The sequence below is a fragment of the Chiloscyllium punctatum genome, chromosome 30 (assembly GCF_047496795.1).
Source record: "Chiloscyllium punctatum isolate Juve2018m chromosome 30, sChiPun1.3, whole genome shotgun sequence".
Taxonomy (NCBI): domain Eukaryota; kingdom Metazoa; phylum Chordata; class Chondrichthyes; order Orectolobiformes; family Hemiscylliidae; genus Chiloscyllium; species Chiloscyllium punctatum.
Genome location: NC_092768.1, coordinates 20,817,849 through 20,832,691, shown reverse-complemented (window position 1 = coordinate 20,832,691; position 14,843 = coordinate 20,817,849). Strand labels below are relative to the sequence as shown.

The 14,843-nt window shown below is 45.3% G+C and overlaps 1 pseudogene; it reads left to right on the top strand.

The window, feature by feature from the left end:
• Positions 1 to 910: 910 nt before the first annotated feature.
• LOC140455106 (SOSS complex subunit B2 pseudogene) lies at positions 911 to 1,553 on the top strand (annotated as a pseudogene).
• Positions 1,554 to 14,843: the final 13,290 nt, after the last annotated feature.

The following is a 14,843-nucleotide window of genomic DNA, read 5'->3' as shown; positions in this document are numbered from 1 at the left end:
TGAAGTAGTTTCTCCTCATCTCTGTCCTAAATGGTCTACCCCGTATTTTTAAGTTGTGTCCTCTGGTTCGGCACTCCCCCATCAACGGAAATATGTTTCCTGACGCCCGGAGGAAGAACGCCTCATCTTCCGCCTCGGAACACTTCAACCCCAGGGCATCAAAGTGGACTTCAACAGCTTCCTCATTTCCCCTTCCCCCACCTCACCCTAGTTCTAAACTTCCAGCTCAACACTGTCCCCACGACTTGTCCGGACTTGTCCTACCTGCCTATCTTCTTTTCCACCTATCCACTCCACCCTCTCCTCCCTGACCTATCACCTTCATCCCCTCCCCCACTCACCTATTATACTCTATACTACTTTCTCCCCACCCCACCCTCCTCTAGCTTATCTCTTCACACTTCAGGCTCACTGCCTTTATTCCTGATGAAGGGCTTTTGCCCGAAACGTCGATTTCGAAGCTCCTTGGATGTTGCCTGAAATGCTGTGCTCTTCCAGCACCACTAATCAAGAATCTGGTTTCCAGCATCTGCAGTCATTGTTTTTACCTTGTGGATGGTGGAAGTCAGGAGGTGAGTTCCCTGCTCCCCACAAATCACACACATATCCCTTTACTTGTTGCGTCCTTTGTCCCACGGTGTTCAGTACCATTTGTAGACTCCACAAAAATGGAATCACTCCATTCCTCTGTGAAACAGTCCACAATGAAATAAGTCTTCTTTGTTCTCTTTCTCTCTCTCTCTCCCTCACACTCTCTGTCTCACTCTATCCCTTTGAGTGAGAAGGTGCCCTCACAGCAGATGGCCTTCTGAACATGGAGCCAGGACTCCAGCCAGCATCGCCTTCCGCCCACCCCGTGGGATGTTTTGTGTCGCACTGTGTGTCAGCAAATGTTTCACAATCACCATGACCACGGCCAACGGCACACACGCATTTTTTTGTAAAAGACAATAAGCCAGGAATGAAAAAATGCAAATGTCATCTTAACTGTTCTGGAAATGGGTCAAGTTACCAAAACTAAAGATGGACAAGAAGAGAGGTTGTGCAAAGTAGCTGATAAAACTGGCAGCATCACAGTTTCAGTGTGCGATGAGGTTGGAGGTCTAACACAGCCCAGAGATACCATCCGCTTAAAGAAAGACTATTCTTCAAGGTGGGAAAAAAACTGCCTAACATTCTATATCAGGAGGTCTTCAAACATCAGGAGGGTTTTACATGGTATATTCAGAAGAACCCAACTTTAGTGATCCAAACCCAGAATACCTCAACCAGTTGAGCCAAACCATCAAAGCAGCACAAAGCGACCAGAGAAACAATTCTCCTCCACATCAGCTGGCTACAGACAGACAGATGCAAGCAGGAAATGGCTCACAATGCGGGCCATTGCAAGGCGGGGTTTCCCCTATCAACAACAGAACCCTCATTTTGTAGCTGGTGGTGTCCCCAGTGGACGGGGTCCAATAAGTCAGCCACTGAGGGCTCTAGTGCAAGGATCTACAGCAATGACCACTGTTAGTAATGGGAGGGGCCCAAGTAAACCATTCAGAAGATGACGTGCCATATGCCTTGTCTAAATATACACCCTACTTGCTGATCAGAGGATCAAATGGCCTGCTGCCACACTGAAAGGTTTCCATGATTCTAGGATTAGGCTGATATTCATAGAATCTAGGATTAGGTTGATAAATGTTTAAAAAAAAATTGTTCCTTAAAAGTGTCCGTAAGTGTAAAAATTGATATCGGCTATATAAGATGGATGCAACATATTGGGCCTATGGGTCCTGTCCCCAAGACAGCATTTATTTATCACCCCTTGACATTTGATGGCATTACCATCTATGAGTTCCCAACCATTGACCTCCTCGGGGTTACCATTGACTAATATCAGAACTGACTAGCCATATAACTACAGTGACCACAACAGCTAGGAGCCCTGCAGCGAGTGACACACCTCCAGACTTCTCAAAACCTGTCCACAATCTATAAAACACAAGTGTGATGGAATACTGTCCACTTTCCCAGATAAATGTAGCTCTAAACACATTCAAGAAGCTGGAGGCTGTTCAAGGACAAAGCAGCCTGAATAAATGGACACCACACTGGCAAACAACCACTCCCTGCACCACCAATGCTCAGTGTGCGCTACAAACAAAATGTCCTACAGAAATTCACCAGACAGCTCCTTCCAAACCCATGACCACTTCCATCCAGAAGGACAAGGGCAGCAGATGCACGGGGAAACTAACAACTGAAAGGTCCCCTCCATGCCACTCACCATCCAGACTTGGAAAGAGATGGCCATTCCATCAGTACTGCTGGGTCAAAGTCGTGGAACTTCCTTCCTCGGGGCATTGTGGGTCTACCTGCAGCATTTGGACTGTTGAAGAAGGCAGCTCACCATCACCTTCTCAAGGGGCAACTAGGGATGGGTAATAAACACTGATCTGACCACTGACATCCACAGTGTGAATGAAGAAGGTACAGACACTGGGGCTGACCTTTTAATCAATCCATCTTGCTAATCATTTTGGCCACCACTAATTGATGACAAGTCAATTCCATTCTATACCCACTCCTTGGAAGAAATATCTCTCCTTTCCTCCTGAGAAAAACGTGTGAGCCAAGAAAATTCCTCACTTGATATGCTTAATTCGGGAGTGGAAATCCAGGCTATGATGCAACAGGATGTGGGTGGCACGGTGGCACAGTGGTTAGCACTGCTGCCTCACAGCACCAGAGACCCGGGTTCAATTCCCGCCTCAGGCGACTGACTGTGTGGAGTTTGCACATTCTCCCCGTGTCTGTGTGGGTTTTCTCCGGGTGCTCCGGTTTCCTCCCACAGTCCAAAAACGTGCAGGTCAGGTGAATTCGCCATCCTAAATTGTCCGTAGTGTAGGTAAGGGGTAGACGTAGGGGTATGGGTGCGTTGCGCTTCGGCGGGGCGGTGTGGACTTGTTGGGCCGAAGGGCCTGTTTCCACACTGTAGGTAATCTAATCTAAAGATTGGTTCAGATCTTGTTGAGCTGGAGACAGCAGTTTCCAGGAACCTGTAGCTGACACATGGTCCTATCACTTGTGTTTTTATATTTACCATTTTACTTTTATAAGTAAGCAGATGTCCCGACAAGATTCAGAGTTCAATTTTGCAATACTGTAAGCTCATCTTCAGATACAACAACAAACAGCAGCAATATACAGTAACGTGGCAGCTTTTAGGCAGTAAACAAGTCCAAGGCTCCTGACACGAGGTGCCAGTCAGCTGAACACGTAAAGATTTGCTGGAACAGCTGGTGAAAAGCATTGCCAGGGCTTTGCAGTACTTGCAGGTAACAGTGCCAATATTGGGTTCTTCCAAATCTGATCACTCATGCATTTTACAGCACTTTCATACCACCATTACCTTCTGTCACCTGAGTCCTAAGTCCTTCCAAATGCTCTCAGTCTCTTCACCCTCTCACTCGCTCTTTCCTCTTTGTAGACACAGATTAAAGCCTACCTCTTTGGATAGCAGTTAGTCACCTGTCCTCCTACGACAATAGGAACTTGTACTTAACATAATGAAATATACCGAGTGCTTCACAGAGTTTTATTATATGACACTGGGCCACCTAGAGAGACATCAGGATGGAAGAACAAGTTTTGGCCAAACAGTTAGCTTTAAAGAATGTTTTCAAGAAGGAAACAGACATCAAAAGGTGATTGTGTTCTGGAGAAAAACATCTACAGTTTAGCAAGTCCAGTAATTGAGATATCTACCCAAAATGAAGCCACAAGAGCCAGGGCTGAACAAGAAAGTGTCTCAGTGGTTAGCACTACTGTCTCACAGTGCTTGGGTTCAATTCCAGCCTTGGGTGGTTGTCTGTGTGGAGTTTATACCGCCAGGTTTGGTTCTGGTTTCCTCCCACAGTCCAAGGAAGTGTAGACTAGGTGGTTTGGCCATGCTAAGTAGCCCAGGGTGTGCAGGCTAGGTGGATTGGCCATGCAAAATGCAGAGTTACAGGGCTGGGGGTGGGGTGCTCAGTGGGAACTCAATGAGCCAAGTGTCTTGCTTCCACACTGTAGGGATTCTATGATTCCAAGCAGAATTTGATGAATTCACATATCACTGAGGGTTGTGGGACTATAGCAGATGAAAAGAGATAGTGGGTGAGGAGGGGAATGGGGTAAGGCTTGGGCAATGCCAAGGTTTGAAAGGAAGGATGAAAATTTTACAATCCCTCCAATTGACATAAATTTAGTTTGATAACGCTGCTGTGAAAGTTCAGGATGTTTCGTGATTTTCTTAATGCTGGACATTTACATATTTTTGCCGGGTTGTAGTCCCTACTTGTCAGAGAAATTTGCCCAATAGGTTAGAGATCACAAAACACAGCTCGAAGTGAAATTGACAAAAAAGTTTATTGCAAGCGATATCACTGGAAACGAATTGACCCAGGCTGACACAGAACTGACAGTCTGCACAGGTAGATCCGATTTCTCCTCCCAGAGCTGAGGATGAGACCAGTTTTATAGTAATGCTGCACAATGACACTGATTAAGAAATGGGAAACCACAATGTTTCTGGACATGGAGTAATTTAGTTGCAAGGATGCTAATTGGAAAACAGTTTATCGGATGAATGTCGTGTTCCTTCACACAATGCAACATCCTGACAGTATCGCCGGTTCCATTCCTCTTCACAGGTAGGTGTTAATGTCTCCTCTGACGTGGTGAGGTGCTTCCATTGTCTTGTTTCTGGAGTATGTCCTTGCTGGTGCCTCTCTGACTGACCTGCTCTTTGTGTGGCTTTGGTATTGCTGGGTTGTGAAACTTCCCTTAGGGCTTTGACATATCTGTCATGTCCATGGGAGCTTAAAGTGTATTCCTTTGTCTGCGTGCAGAGCTGCTTGGGAATTCTGGGTGTTCTGGTACATTTTGGCCAATTTTGCTTTTGTAGGCCTATCGTAGGTTAGCAAATCTTTTCCCACACTACCCTCCAGAAATTGTTGGTGGGTGGGAGATTAGGAGGGTGCTTCACTCCCACAGAATGTGGATTATTCAAAAGACATACCACATGAACATTCATCATGCATCTCAGCCGAAGAACACTTCACAAATTGAGGTCAAATGTAAGCAGTTACCTGGCAGCTACACTTCACAGCTGACAGATTGTGGCGAAGCTACAAGGAAAGCAACTGTTCCAGCAAATCTTCTTTATGTGTTAGTTTATCGACGTGGACAGCCTGGAGAAGCACTAATCCACTGAGAATGGAAGCTGAGAAGAGGCATTCAAAATTGTTCGGGGTCTGAGCAGAGGAGGTCAGGAGAAAAATAACTATTTGCATTGATGGAATCACCAAAGGAATTGAGGATTCTGATTAAAGGGAATTGACAAAAGAGCCAAAAGTGACATGAAAAAAAATCTTTTATACTCACCAACAATCTGGAATGGTTCAGTAGCTTTCAGAGGGCAATTGGATAACTGTTTGAAGGGCCCCAGAGAAAAGTCTTCACTCCAGAGTTATACTCCCCTTGGCATCACTGATCCACTGCTCTACATATCTCAGGCTGGTGACTGCACTCTAGGCCACTCTGCCCATCCTAGAATGGATGGAATGTAAGTCTACATTATGGGACACCTCTTTACATCTAAGTGGGTGGCACGGTGGCACAGTGGTTAGCACTGCTGCCTCACAGAGCCAGAGATCCGGGTTCAATTCCCGCCTCAGGCAACTGACTGTGTGGAGTTTGCACATTCTCCCCGTGTCTGCGTGGGTTTCCTCTGGGTGCTCCGGTTTCCTCCCACAGTCCAAAAATGTGCAGGTTAGGTGAATTGGCCTTGCTAAATTGCCCGTAGTGTGAGGTGAAGGGGTAAATGTAGGGGAATGGGTCTGGGTGGGTTGCGTGTCGGTGTGGACTTGTTGGGCCGAAGGGTCTGTTTCCACACTGTAAGTAAGCTAAGGGACCTCATATTCTGCCCATCTTCATAATGTGATTCCATGGTTTCCATTGAAACCCCAACGTGTGTTTCTCAGCACAGAGAGGAATCAGACATCATTCACGTGGTCATCAGATGCCCAGAGTACAGGTCATTAAATGTGCCCAAGTCTTCAGTTCTCATCTCTAAGTTCTTTTGTCTAAAATTGATTTCTATTTCTTTTAAATAATGAGCTGCTTTTTAATGCAACCAGCTCTCCCCATGTGAGACAATAATTGTGGGCCCTGTCTGCTTGGATATTGAATGAAAGCAGAAAGTGCTGGATATATTCAACATGTCTGGCATGTTCTGTGAAGAGAGAAGCAGAATTAATGTTTCAGATCAATCAGCTTTCATCTGAACTCCCCGTCTACTCTCTTAGGTGGAAAAGAAACATCTTGTGACATGTTTTTAAAGGATTTCAGCTGAATACTGATCCCTCAGATAAAATCACCAAGAAGCAGATTATCAAAATATTTATCTCCATCGATTCTTGTTCAGTACAAATTAGTTGCCATCATGAACATTATGACCAAATATATCATGCATCATACTTCAAAATAAACTTTTTTTTCCCTTGGCTCTGTGGGCTCTCTTAAAGCATTTTGTTTTAATTTTCAGGGACATTCTTTAGTCCTTTACTAATGACCTTTTATCTAACTAGGCCTGAAATATTAACTCAAGTTCACAGATGCTGCCAGGTTTGCTGAGTATCATTTTTTTAATTCCAGTTTGCTGGCACGTACAGTATTTTGCTTTTATTTTAATGATTTGTGATCATTGATTAGATTATCTACCGTGTGAAAATAGGCCTGAAAGGTCCACACTGACCCTCCAAAGAGTAACCCACCCAGACCCATTCCCCTAACTAACGCACCTTACTCACTATGTCCAATCCATCTAACCTGCACACCTTTGGATTGCAGGAGGAAACCGGAGCACCCAGAAGAAACCCACACAGTCGCCTTGGAGTGAATTGAACCCAGGTCCCTGGTGCTGTGAGGCAGCAGTGCTAACCACTAAGCTACCGTAGCAGCCCAGAACAGCTTCTGTGTCAATAACAAAACTCACTACAGATTTACAGTTTGTAATTCTTTAAGGGCCTTTGAACATCGTATTGACTTTTAATTGGCAATTTTAAAAGGTAGCACCTTAAATGATAAAAGAGGGGGATGATTGGTGATGGTTTAATCTAAAGGTCACTATACCTCAAGTGAGAGGAGAGGTTGAGAAGGAAAGTGGGCTTGGTGGGACTGAAGGGTATCCTCAGTTGGTTTGGAATTGAACCCACACTGTTGGCATCATTAACCAACTGCCCAGCCAACTGAGCTAAATGACACCCCCCCCCCCCCCCCCACCTCTCCCTCCCCCATTAGATACTGCTCCATTCTCTGTTACAGTGCCAACATTGAGCATGAGCTGTAACTCTGAAGTGGTCTCAAACTAAGAACACTGATAAAGTTAAGAATAAATTTTGTCTGCAAGTCGAAACAATACCATCGTAGCAACGGCAGAGCTGTCACATAACCATAGCAACGGAGCGACCTACTATGATATCATCAGCTTGGTAACCATGTAAGTGTGTCACCAGAGATTGGTCACCAGGCTGACTTCCCTTTTCTTCCCCACCTTTCCCCAGGGATTGTGTGCTTTCCCATTGCTCATCTCCGTGCTTTCCAATAAACCCCAATGGGGGAAGCTGGATGAGTTCACTTGGGTTCACTGTCTGGATGTTAAGGGGAGGTTAGTGAATAAGGATGCCTTCGTGCCTTTCTCTGCAGGTAAGCTGCTGATCACCTGCTCAAGTGCATCCCCAGAGGATCAGTAGGTGGTAGTGCTGGAGCTAACATTTCTGTCTCTGAATTCCAAGGTGCAGGGTTTGAATCTGCCTGCTCGTGATTACTGCCTCTGAGATCTGGGTTAACAATAAGAGGGATACTCTTGCCTTGTGAGAGCAGGATCCTTCCTTTCAGCCCACTGTTCAGTTTGTGGGCACCCATACAAACTTCCTGAGCAGTAGCCATTCTTTATCAGCCAATTGTTCATAGCGCATACTGTTAATCGGTCTGAGAATTCTCCTAAGTGTTCTCTAAAGGGGCAGTGTGAAAAATAGACATTACCCTCTTCAGCAACCTATATTAGTGAAACTCTTAGCTTTACAGCAAAGCCAACTATCAACCTTATTCCTCTCAAGTTCTGGTGGAAGTATCTGAGCTACCCCAGCCTAGAATGAGCAAGATCATTGACTGTCTAAGTAGCCTATTGTCATTCCTCAGTGGACTGACTAACTCAGATATTGGGATTGATGAGCTGTGGATTTCACTTGTAATCAAAAAGCTTCTATTCCAAAAATACTAGACAGCAGGGGGTTGAAGGTGAATCGGTAGTTGTAAACGTTGTTGTAGTTATCGTGTGGAGGAGCATGCAAATGCCCCGCTTTAATTCTGACATTATCCAGCTTTGACATAGAACATAGAACATTACAGCGCAGTACAGGCCCTTTGGCCCTCGATGTTGTGCCGACCTGTCGTACGAATCTGAAGCCCATCTAACCTACACTATTCCATGTACGAACTTTCAAGGATCTGTGTACCTGGACACCGAGATCTCTCTGCTCATCTGCACTACCAAGAATCTTACCATTAACCCAGTATTTTGCATTCCGGTTACTCCGACCAAAGTGAATCACCTCACACTTGTCCGCATTAAACTCCATTTGCCGCCTCTCAGCCCAGCTCCGCAGCTTATCTATGTCTCTCTGTAACCTACAAAATCCTTCATCACTATCCACAACTCCACCGACCTTAGTGTCGCCTGCAAATTTACTAACCCACCCTTCTTACACCCTCATCCAGGTCATTTATAAATATGACGAACAGCAGTGGACCCAACACCGACCCTTGCGGTACACCACTGGTAACTGGACTCCAGGATAAACATTACCCATCAACCACCACCCTCTGTCTTCTTTCAGCAAGCCAATTACTGATCCAAACTGGTATATCTCCCACAATCCCATTCTTCCACATATCATGATGATGGGCTGATCAATTACAATTGGGCGGCACGGTGGCACAGTGGTTAGCACTGCTGCCTCACAGCGCCAGAGACCTGGGTTCAATTCCCGCCTCAGGTGACTCTCTGTGTGGAGTTTGCACATTCTCCCCGTGTCTGCGTGGGTTTCCTCCGGGTGCTCCGGTTTCCTCCCACAGCCCAAAAATGTGCAGGTTAGGTGAATTGACCATGCTAAATTGTCCGTACCCTTAGGTGAAGGGGTGAATGTAGGAGTATGGGTCTGGGTGGTATACACTTCGGCGGGTCGGTGTGGACTTGTTGGGCCGAAGGGCCTGTTTCCACACTGTAAGTAATCTAATCTAGTCTAATCTAATCTAAACACTGGCTGGGAATGAAGTACACACAGTTTGTAAGAACTCATAACGAATGTAACTCTTTAATCAAAAAAGGGAAGAAGATGAACAGCAAGAAGCTACATACCATTTAGCTTAATGTCTGATGTAGGCTATAACAGCGACATTCAGAAAAAAATCAAGGTCATTAGCTTTTTAAAAGGGAAATCATATTTAACCAAGTTAATGGAGATCTTTGAGGTGTGGACAAAAGGGATGTACTGTACTTAGATTTCGAGAAGGCATTTGATCAACGTTAAATATTATTGTGGAAAATAAAAGCTCATAGAGTCAATTAGCATGGAAACAAACCCTTCAGTCCCACCAGTCCATGCTGAACATAATCTCAAACTCATGTGTAGGGTATAACATATTGGCTTGTTTAGCTACCTAACAGAAAACAGGTTGGTAAGATGTAATGAATGATGTACCATAGAGTGAACAATGCCAGACCCTCCTTATTTTATAATTTATGTGAATGAGTTATAGAGTCATAGAGATGTACAGCACAGAAACAGACCCTTCGAACCAACTCATCCAGGGTCTCTTTGTTCAGCAACACCCCCTAGGACCTTCCCACTAACTGTATAAATCCTGCTAAGATTTGCTTTCCCAAAATGCAACACCTCACATTTATCTAAATTAAACTCATCTGCCACTCCTCAGTCCATTGGCCCATCTGATCAAGATCCCACTGTAATCCGAGGTAACTTTCTTCGCTGTCCACTATACCTCCTATTTTGGTGTCATCTGCAAGCTTACTAACTATACCTCTTAAGCTCACGTCCAAATCATTTATATAAATGACGAAAAGTAGTGCACCCAGCACTAATCCTGAAAAACAACTCACCAACACCCTTTGAGCCAGTTCTGTATCTAAATGGCTAGTTCTCCCTGTATTCCATGAGATCTAACCTTGCTCACCAGTCTCCCATGGGGAACCTTGTCGAACGCTTTACTGAAGTCATATAGATCACGTCCACTGCTCTGCCCTCATCAATCATTGTTGCTTCTTCAATAAACTCAATCAAGTTTGTGAGACATGATTTCCCACGCATAAAGCCATGTTGAGTTGGTTGAAGGAAGTGATAAATGTTTGCTAATGGTACAAAGATCGGGAGGAGGTTATGAAGGAAACATAAGGAAGTTACAAATGCATATGGATAGGTTAAGAATAAAAAAAGAGACATGTTATCTAAATGATGAGAGTCTGCAGGCATGTCCTTGTGCATGAATCACCCAAGGTTAGTCTGTATGTACAGCAAGTAATCATGAAAGCTAATAGAATAATATTGCTTGTTGCAAGGGGAGGTGAATATGACAGTAAGGAGCTTGTGTTTCACTTGTACAGGCCGCAGGGATCAGTGTTGGGGCCCCAATTATTTCATTAATGACGATTCGGAGATGCCGGTGTTGGACTGGGGTGTACAAAGTTAAAAATCACACAACACCAGGTTATAGTCCAACAGGTTTAATTGGAAGCACACTAGCTTTCGGAGCGACACGCCTTGACTATCACCTGATGAAGGAGTGACGCTCCGAAAGCTAGTGTGCTTCCAATTAAACCTGTTGGACTATAACCTGGTGTTGTGTGATTTTTAACTTCATTAATGACGAGTATGATGAAATTGAACGTAGTTATCATCAAGTTTACAGATGACACAAAAATAGGTTGGAGGCAAGTGATGAGGATAACACAACGAGAGATCTGGATGACATAAGTGAGTGGGCAATATCTTGGCAAATTAAATATAATGTGGAAAAATGTAAGGTTGTGTACTTTGGCAAGAAGAATAGAGGAGCTGAATATTATTTAAATGGAGGAAGCTGACTACAGGAAAGAGGGATTTGAGAATCCTTGTTCATGAATGACAAAAACAAGTAAACAAATTCAGTTGGTAACAAGGAAAGCAAATGAAATGTTGGACTTTACTTCAAAGGGAATGGAGTATAAAATAGGGAAGTCTTCCTCAAACTATACCAGGCACTAGTCAGACCACAGCTGGAATGCTGTGAACAGTTTTGGGCCCCTTATCTCAGGAAAGGTATTCTGGCATTAGAGGCAGTCCAGAGAAGATTCACTCGGCTGTTAGCTAGCGTGGAGGGACTGTCATCTGAGGAGTTTGCACCTGAACTCATTGGAATTTAGAAGATTAAGAGCACACCTTACTGAAGCATATGAGGTGCCTAGGGAACTTGACAGGGTAGATGCAGAAAGATTGTTTGCTCTTGTGGGAGAGTCTGTCCCAGAGGGCATGATCTCAGAATAAGGGGTCAGGCATTTAAGACATTCGTGAGGAGGAATTCCTTCTCTCAGGGTGTGGTGAAACATTGGAATTCTTTACTGCAGAGGCTTATCAAGGCTGGATTGTTAAGTACATTCAAGGCTCAGATAGTTAGATTTCAATCAGTAAAGGAAACAAGGGTTAAGGGGAAAAGGCAGGAATATAGAGTTGAGGATTATCAGACCAGTTATAACTCCATTGTATGGTGGAGCAGACTCAATGGGCTGAATGGCCTGCTTCTGCTCCTATGTCTATAGTCTTACAATGTTAGGTCATTGTTGAGAATGAGCTGGAATACTGTGTACAGCATTAGTCTTCTTATTTCAGGGAGAATGTAAATGCTTTGGAAACAGTTTGGAGAAAGTTTACTCAACCTGGAGGGCGTGGTTCTCTTATGAACAAAGGTTGGGCTGGCTTGGCCAGTATCTGCTGGAGTTGACAAAAGGGTCAGAGGTGACTTAATTGCAAGATATAAGATCCTGAGGGGCCTTGGCAGGGTGGAAGTGGAAAGCATGTTTCCTCTTGTGGGAGATTCCAGAACTAGGAGTCTCTGTTTAAAAATAAGGGATTTCCCCTTTAAGGCAGAGAGGAGGGAAATTTGCTTCAAAGAAGCTGTGAGTCTTTGGAATTCTCTTTCTCCAAATGCAGAGGAGACAGAGACTGTGAATATTTTTAAGGCTGAAGTAAACAGAGCCTGGATGAACCAGGGACTGATAGGTATTCGGGCGGAGGTGAGATTGTGGTGTTATCAGATCAGTCATCATTTTAATGAATGGAGGCAAAAGCGAAGCCATGCTCTTCAGGAACTGGGCCGACCAATCCTCTATCCCCTTCACCGTCAGGACCGACCACCTGAAGGTGCTGGGTATTTGGTTCGGGGGGGGGGGGGGGTGCTGGGGTGTGCGCCAAGTCTTGGGAGAAGTGAATCAGCAAAGTGAGGCAGAAACTGGGCAGATGGAAGCTACGGTCGCTCCCCATCGCGGGAAAAAAACAGGTTATCAGGTGTGAGGCACTGTCATTGCTGTTATATGTGACATGGGTCTGGCCTATTCCCAGAATCTGTGCCGCTGCAGTCACCCGGGCCATCTTCCAATTTATATGGAGATCAAAGATGGACCAGGTATGAACGGACTCGATGTATGAAGATCTGGGCAACTGGGGAAAAAACACACCCAGTGCCACCCTCACCCTGATGGCTACCTTTGTGTGTGGCTGCATCAAGCTGTGCGTGAATCCCCGGTACGCAAACACCAAGTGTCACTACGTACTGAGGTTCTACCTGTCCCCAGTGTTGCACAGGATGGGCCTGGCCTCGCTGCCGCGGAACGCTCCGAGTAGTTGGACCGTTCCGTATCACCTGTCCATCGTGGAGAAATTTATGAAGAAAAACACCTTTGACCACAAGTCCATCAGGAAGTGGTCAGCACGTAGCGTCCTTGAGACCCTTCGGGAAAAGGAGAGGGCGGATCCTATCGAGCGGTTCCCTGAGCAAACGGTCAAAGCCATTTGGCAGAATGCCTCATCGCCAGAACTTTCCAACAAGCACCAAGACATGGCTTGGCTGGTGGTGAGAAGGGCACTGCCTGTGAGATCCTTTATGCATGCCTGGACTCTCAACTGCACCGCACGCTGCCCTCGAAGCATGCGGTGCCCTCGAAGGGGGGGGGGGGGGTGCGAGACTGTCACCCACCTCCTTCTGGAATGTGCCTATTCCAGAAGAAATCTGGAGAGGAATGCAGTGGGGTTTGTCGAGGTTCGTCCCGAGCAGTGCCATGACGCGGGACTCCGTGCTCTATGGTCTGTTCCCCGAGACACACACCGAGACGAACATTAACTGTGCCTGGAGGATCATCAACTCGGTGAAGGATGCTCTCTGGGCGGTCTGAAACCTGTAGATCTTCCAGCTGAAGGAGTTGACCCTGACTGAGTGTTGCAGACTGGCACATTCCAAGGTCCAGGACTACATGTTGAGGGACGCGCTGAAGGTTGGGGCAGCTGCTGCCAAGGTGCGGTGGGGAAAGACCACCATGTAACATCTGCCTGCCTAAGAAGAACGGGGGGCCGACGCAGTCATTTGAGCTCTGCTGACCACCCCAGCTAAATATGTGGTTAGTAATCGTACAGACCTCTATATAGGAATGATTACTCTGTCTCTGTCTGCAAAGAAATTGAATGTTTACGTATGTATGGCATGACCAATTGTACAGATCATCAAAATATTTTATTAATAAAGTATATTTTTGAAATTAAAAAAGTCATCTTAATGAATGGAGGAGCATCTTTAAGGGCAGGGTGGCCATGCCTGCTCCTACTTCACATGTTCACCTCCCAGCCTGGGGTCTATTCTGGCTTCATTTACCCATTTGGAACACTTCTTAAAAGCAAATTACTGCGGATGTTGGAATCTGAAACCAAAAGAGAAGATGCTGGAAAATCTCAGCATCGGTAAGGAGAGAAAAGAGCTGACGTTTCAAGTCTAACTGACCCTTTGTCAAAGCTAAAACAAGGTGTTTATACTACGCTGAGAGAAGGTGAGTCATGGCTCCAGAGGCAAAGATAGCAATAAAGAGGGGATAATGACAGTGCATAGAGACATTATAGGGAGATTAGGAGCTGTGAATGACCAGGGCTGAAGCCAGTGCTGTGTGACAAAATATGTGGGGGATGGGTGAAGTAGAGGCAAAATGGAAAACAGGAGAAGGGTAGCAAAGGGGGAAGAGCCTGCCGTTCTCAACATTGAATTCAACAACTTCGGATGATTATCCCATCTCGACCCCTCTATTTTCATTCTGCTCCGTAATTTTATTTCATTTATTTTATTCACCCTTTTTAAATATTTTTTTCACTGTTCTGTACTTCTTATTTCTTGATTGTCTCTCTTTCTCTCACTCCCCACTCTTTCATCACCTTTTTCCTCTCCTCTTCCCCCTTTGCTACCTTCCTCCCCTGTTTTCCATTTTGTCTCTGTTTCACCCATCTCCCCCATCCCCCACATATTTTGTCACACAGCACTGGCTTCAGCCCTGGTCATTCACAGCTCCTAATCTCCCTATAATGTCTCTATGCACTGTCATTATCCCCTCTTTATTGCTATCTTTGCCTCTGGAGCCATGACTCACCTTCTCTCAGCGTAGTATAAACACCTTGTTTTAGCTTTGACAAAGGGTCAGTTAGACTTGAAACGTCAGCTCTTTT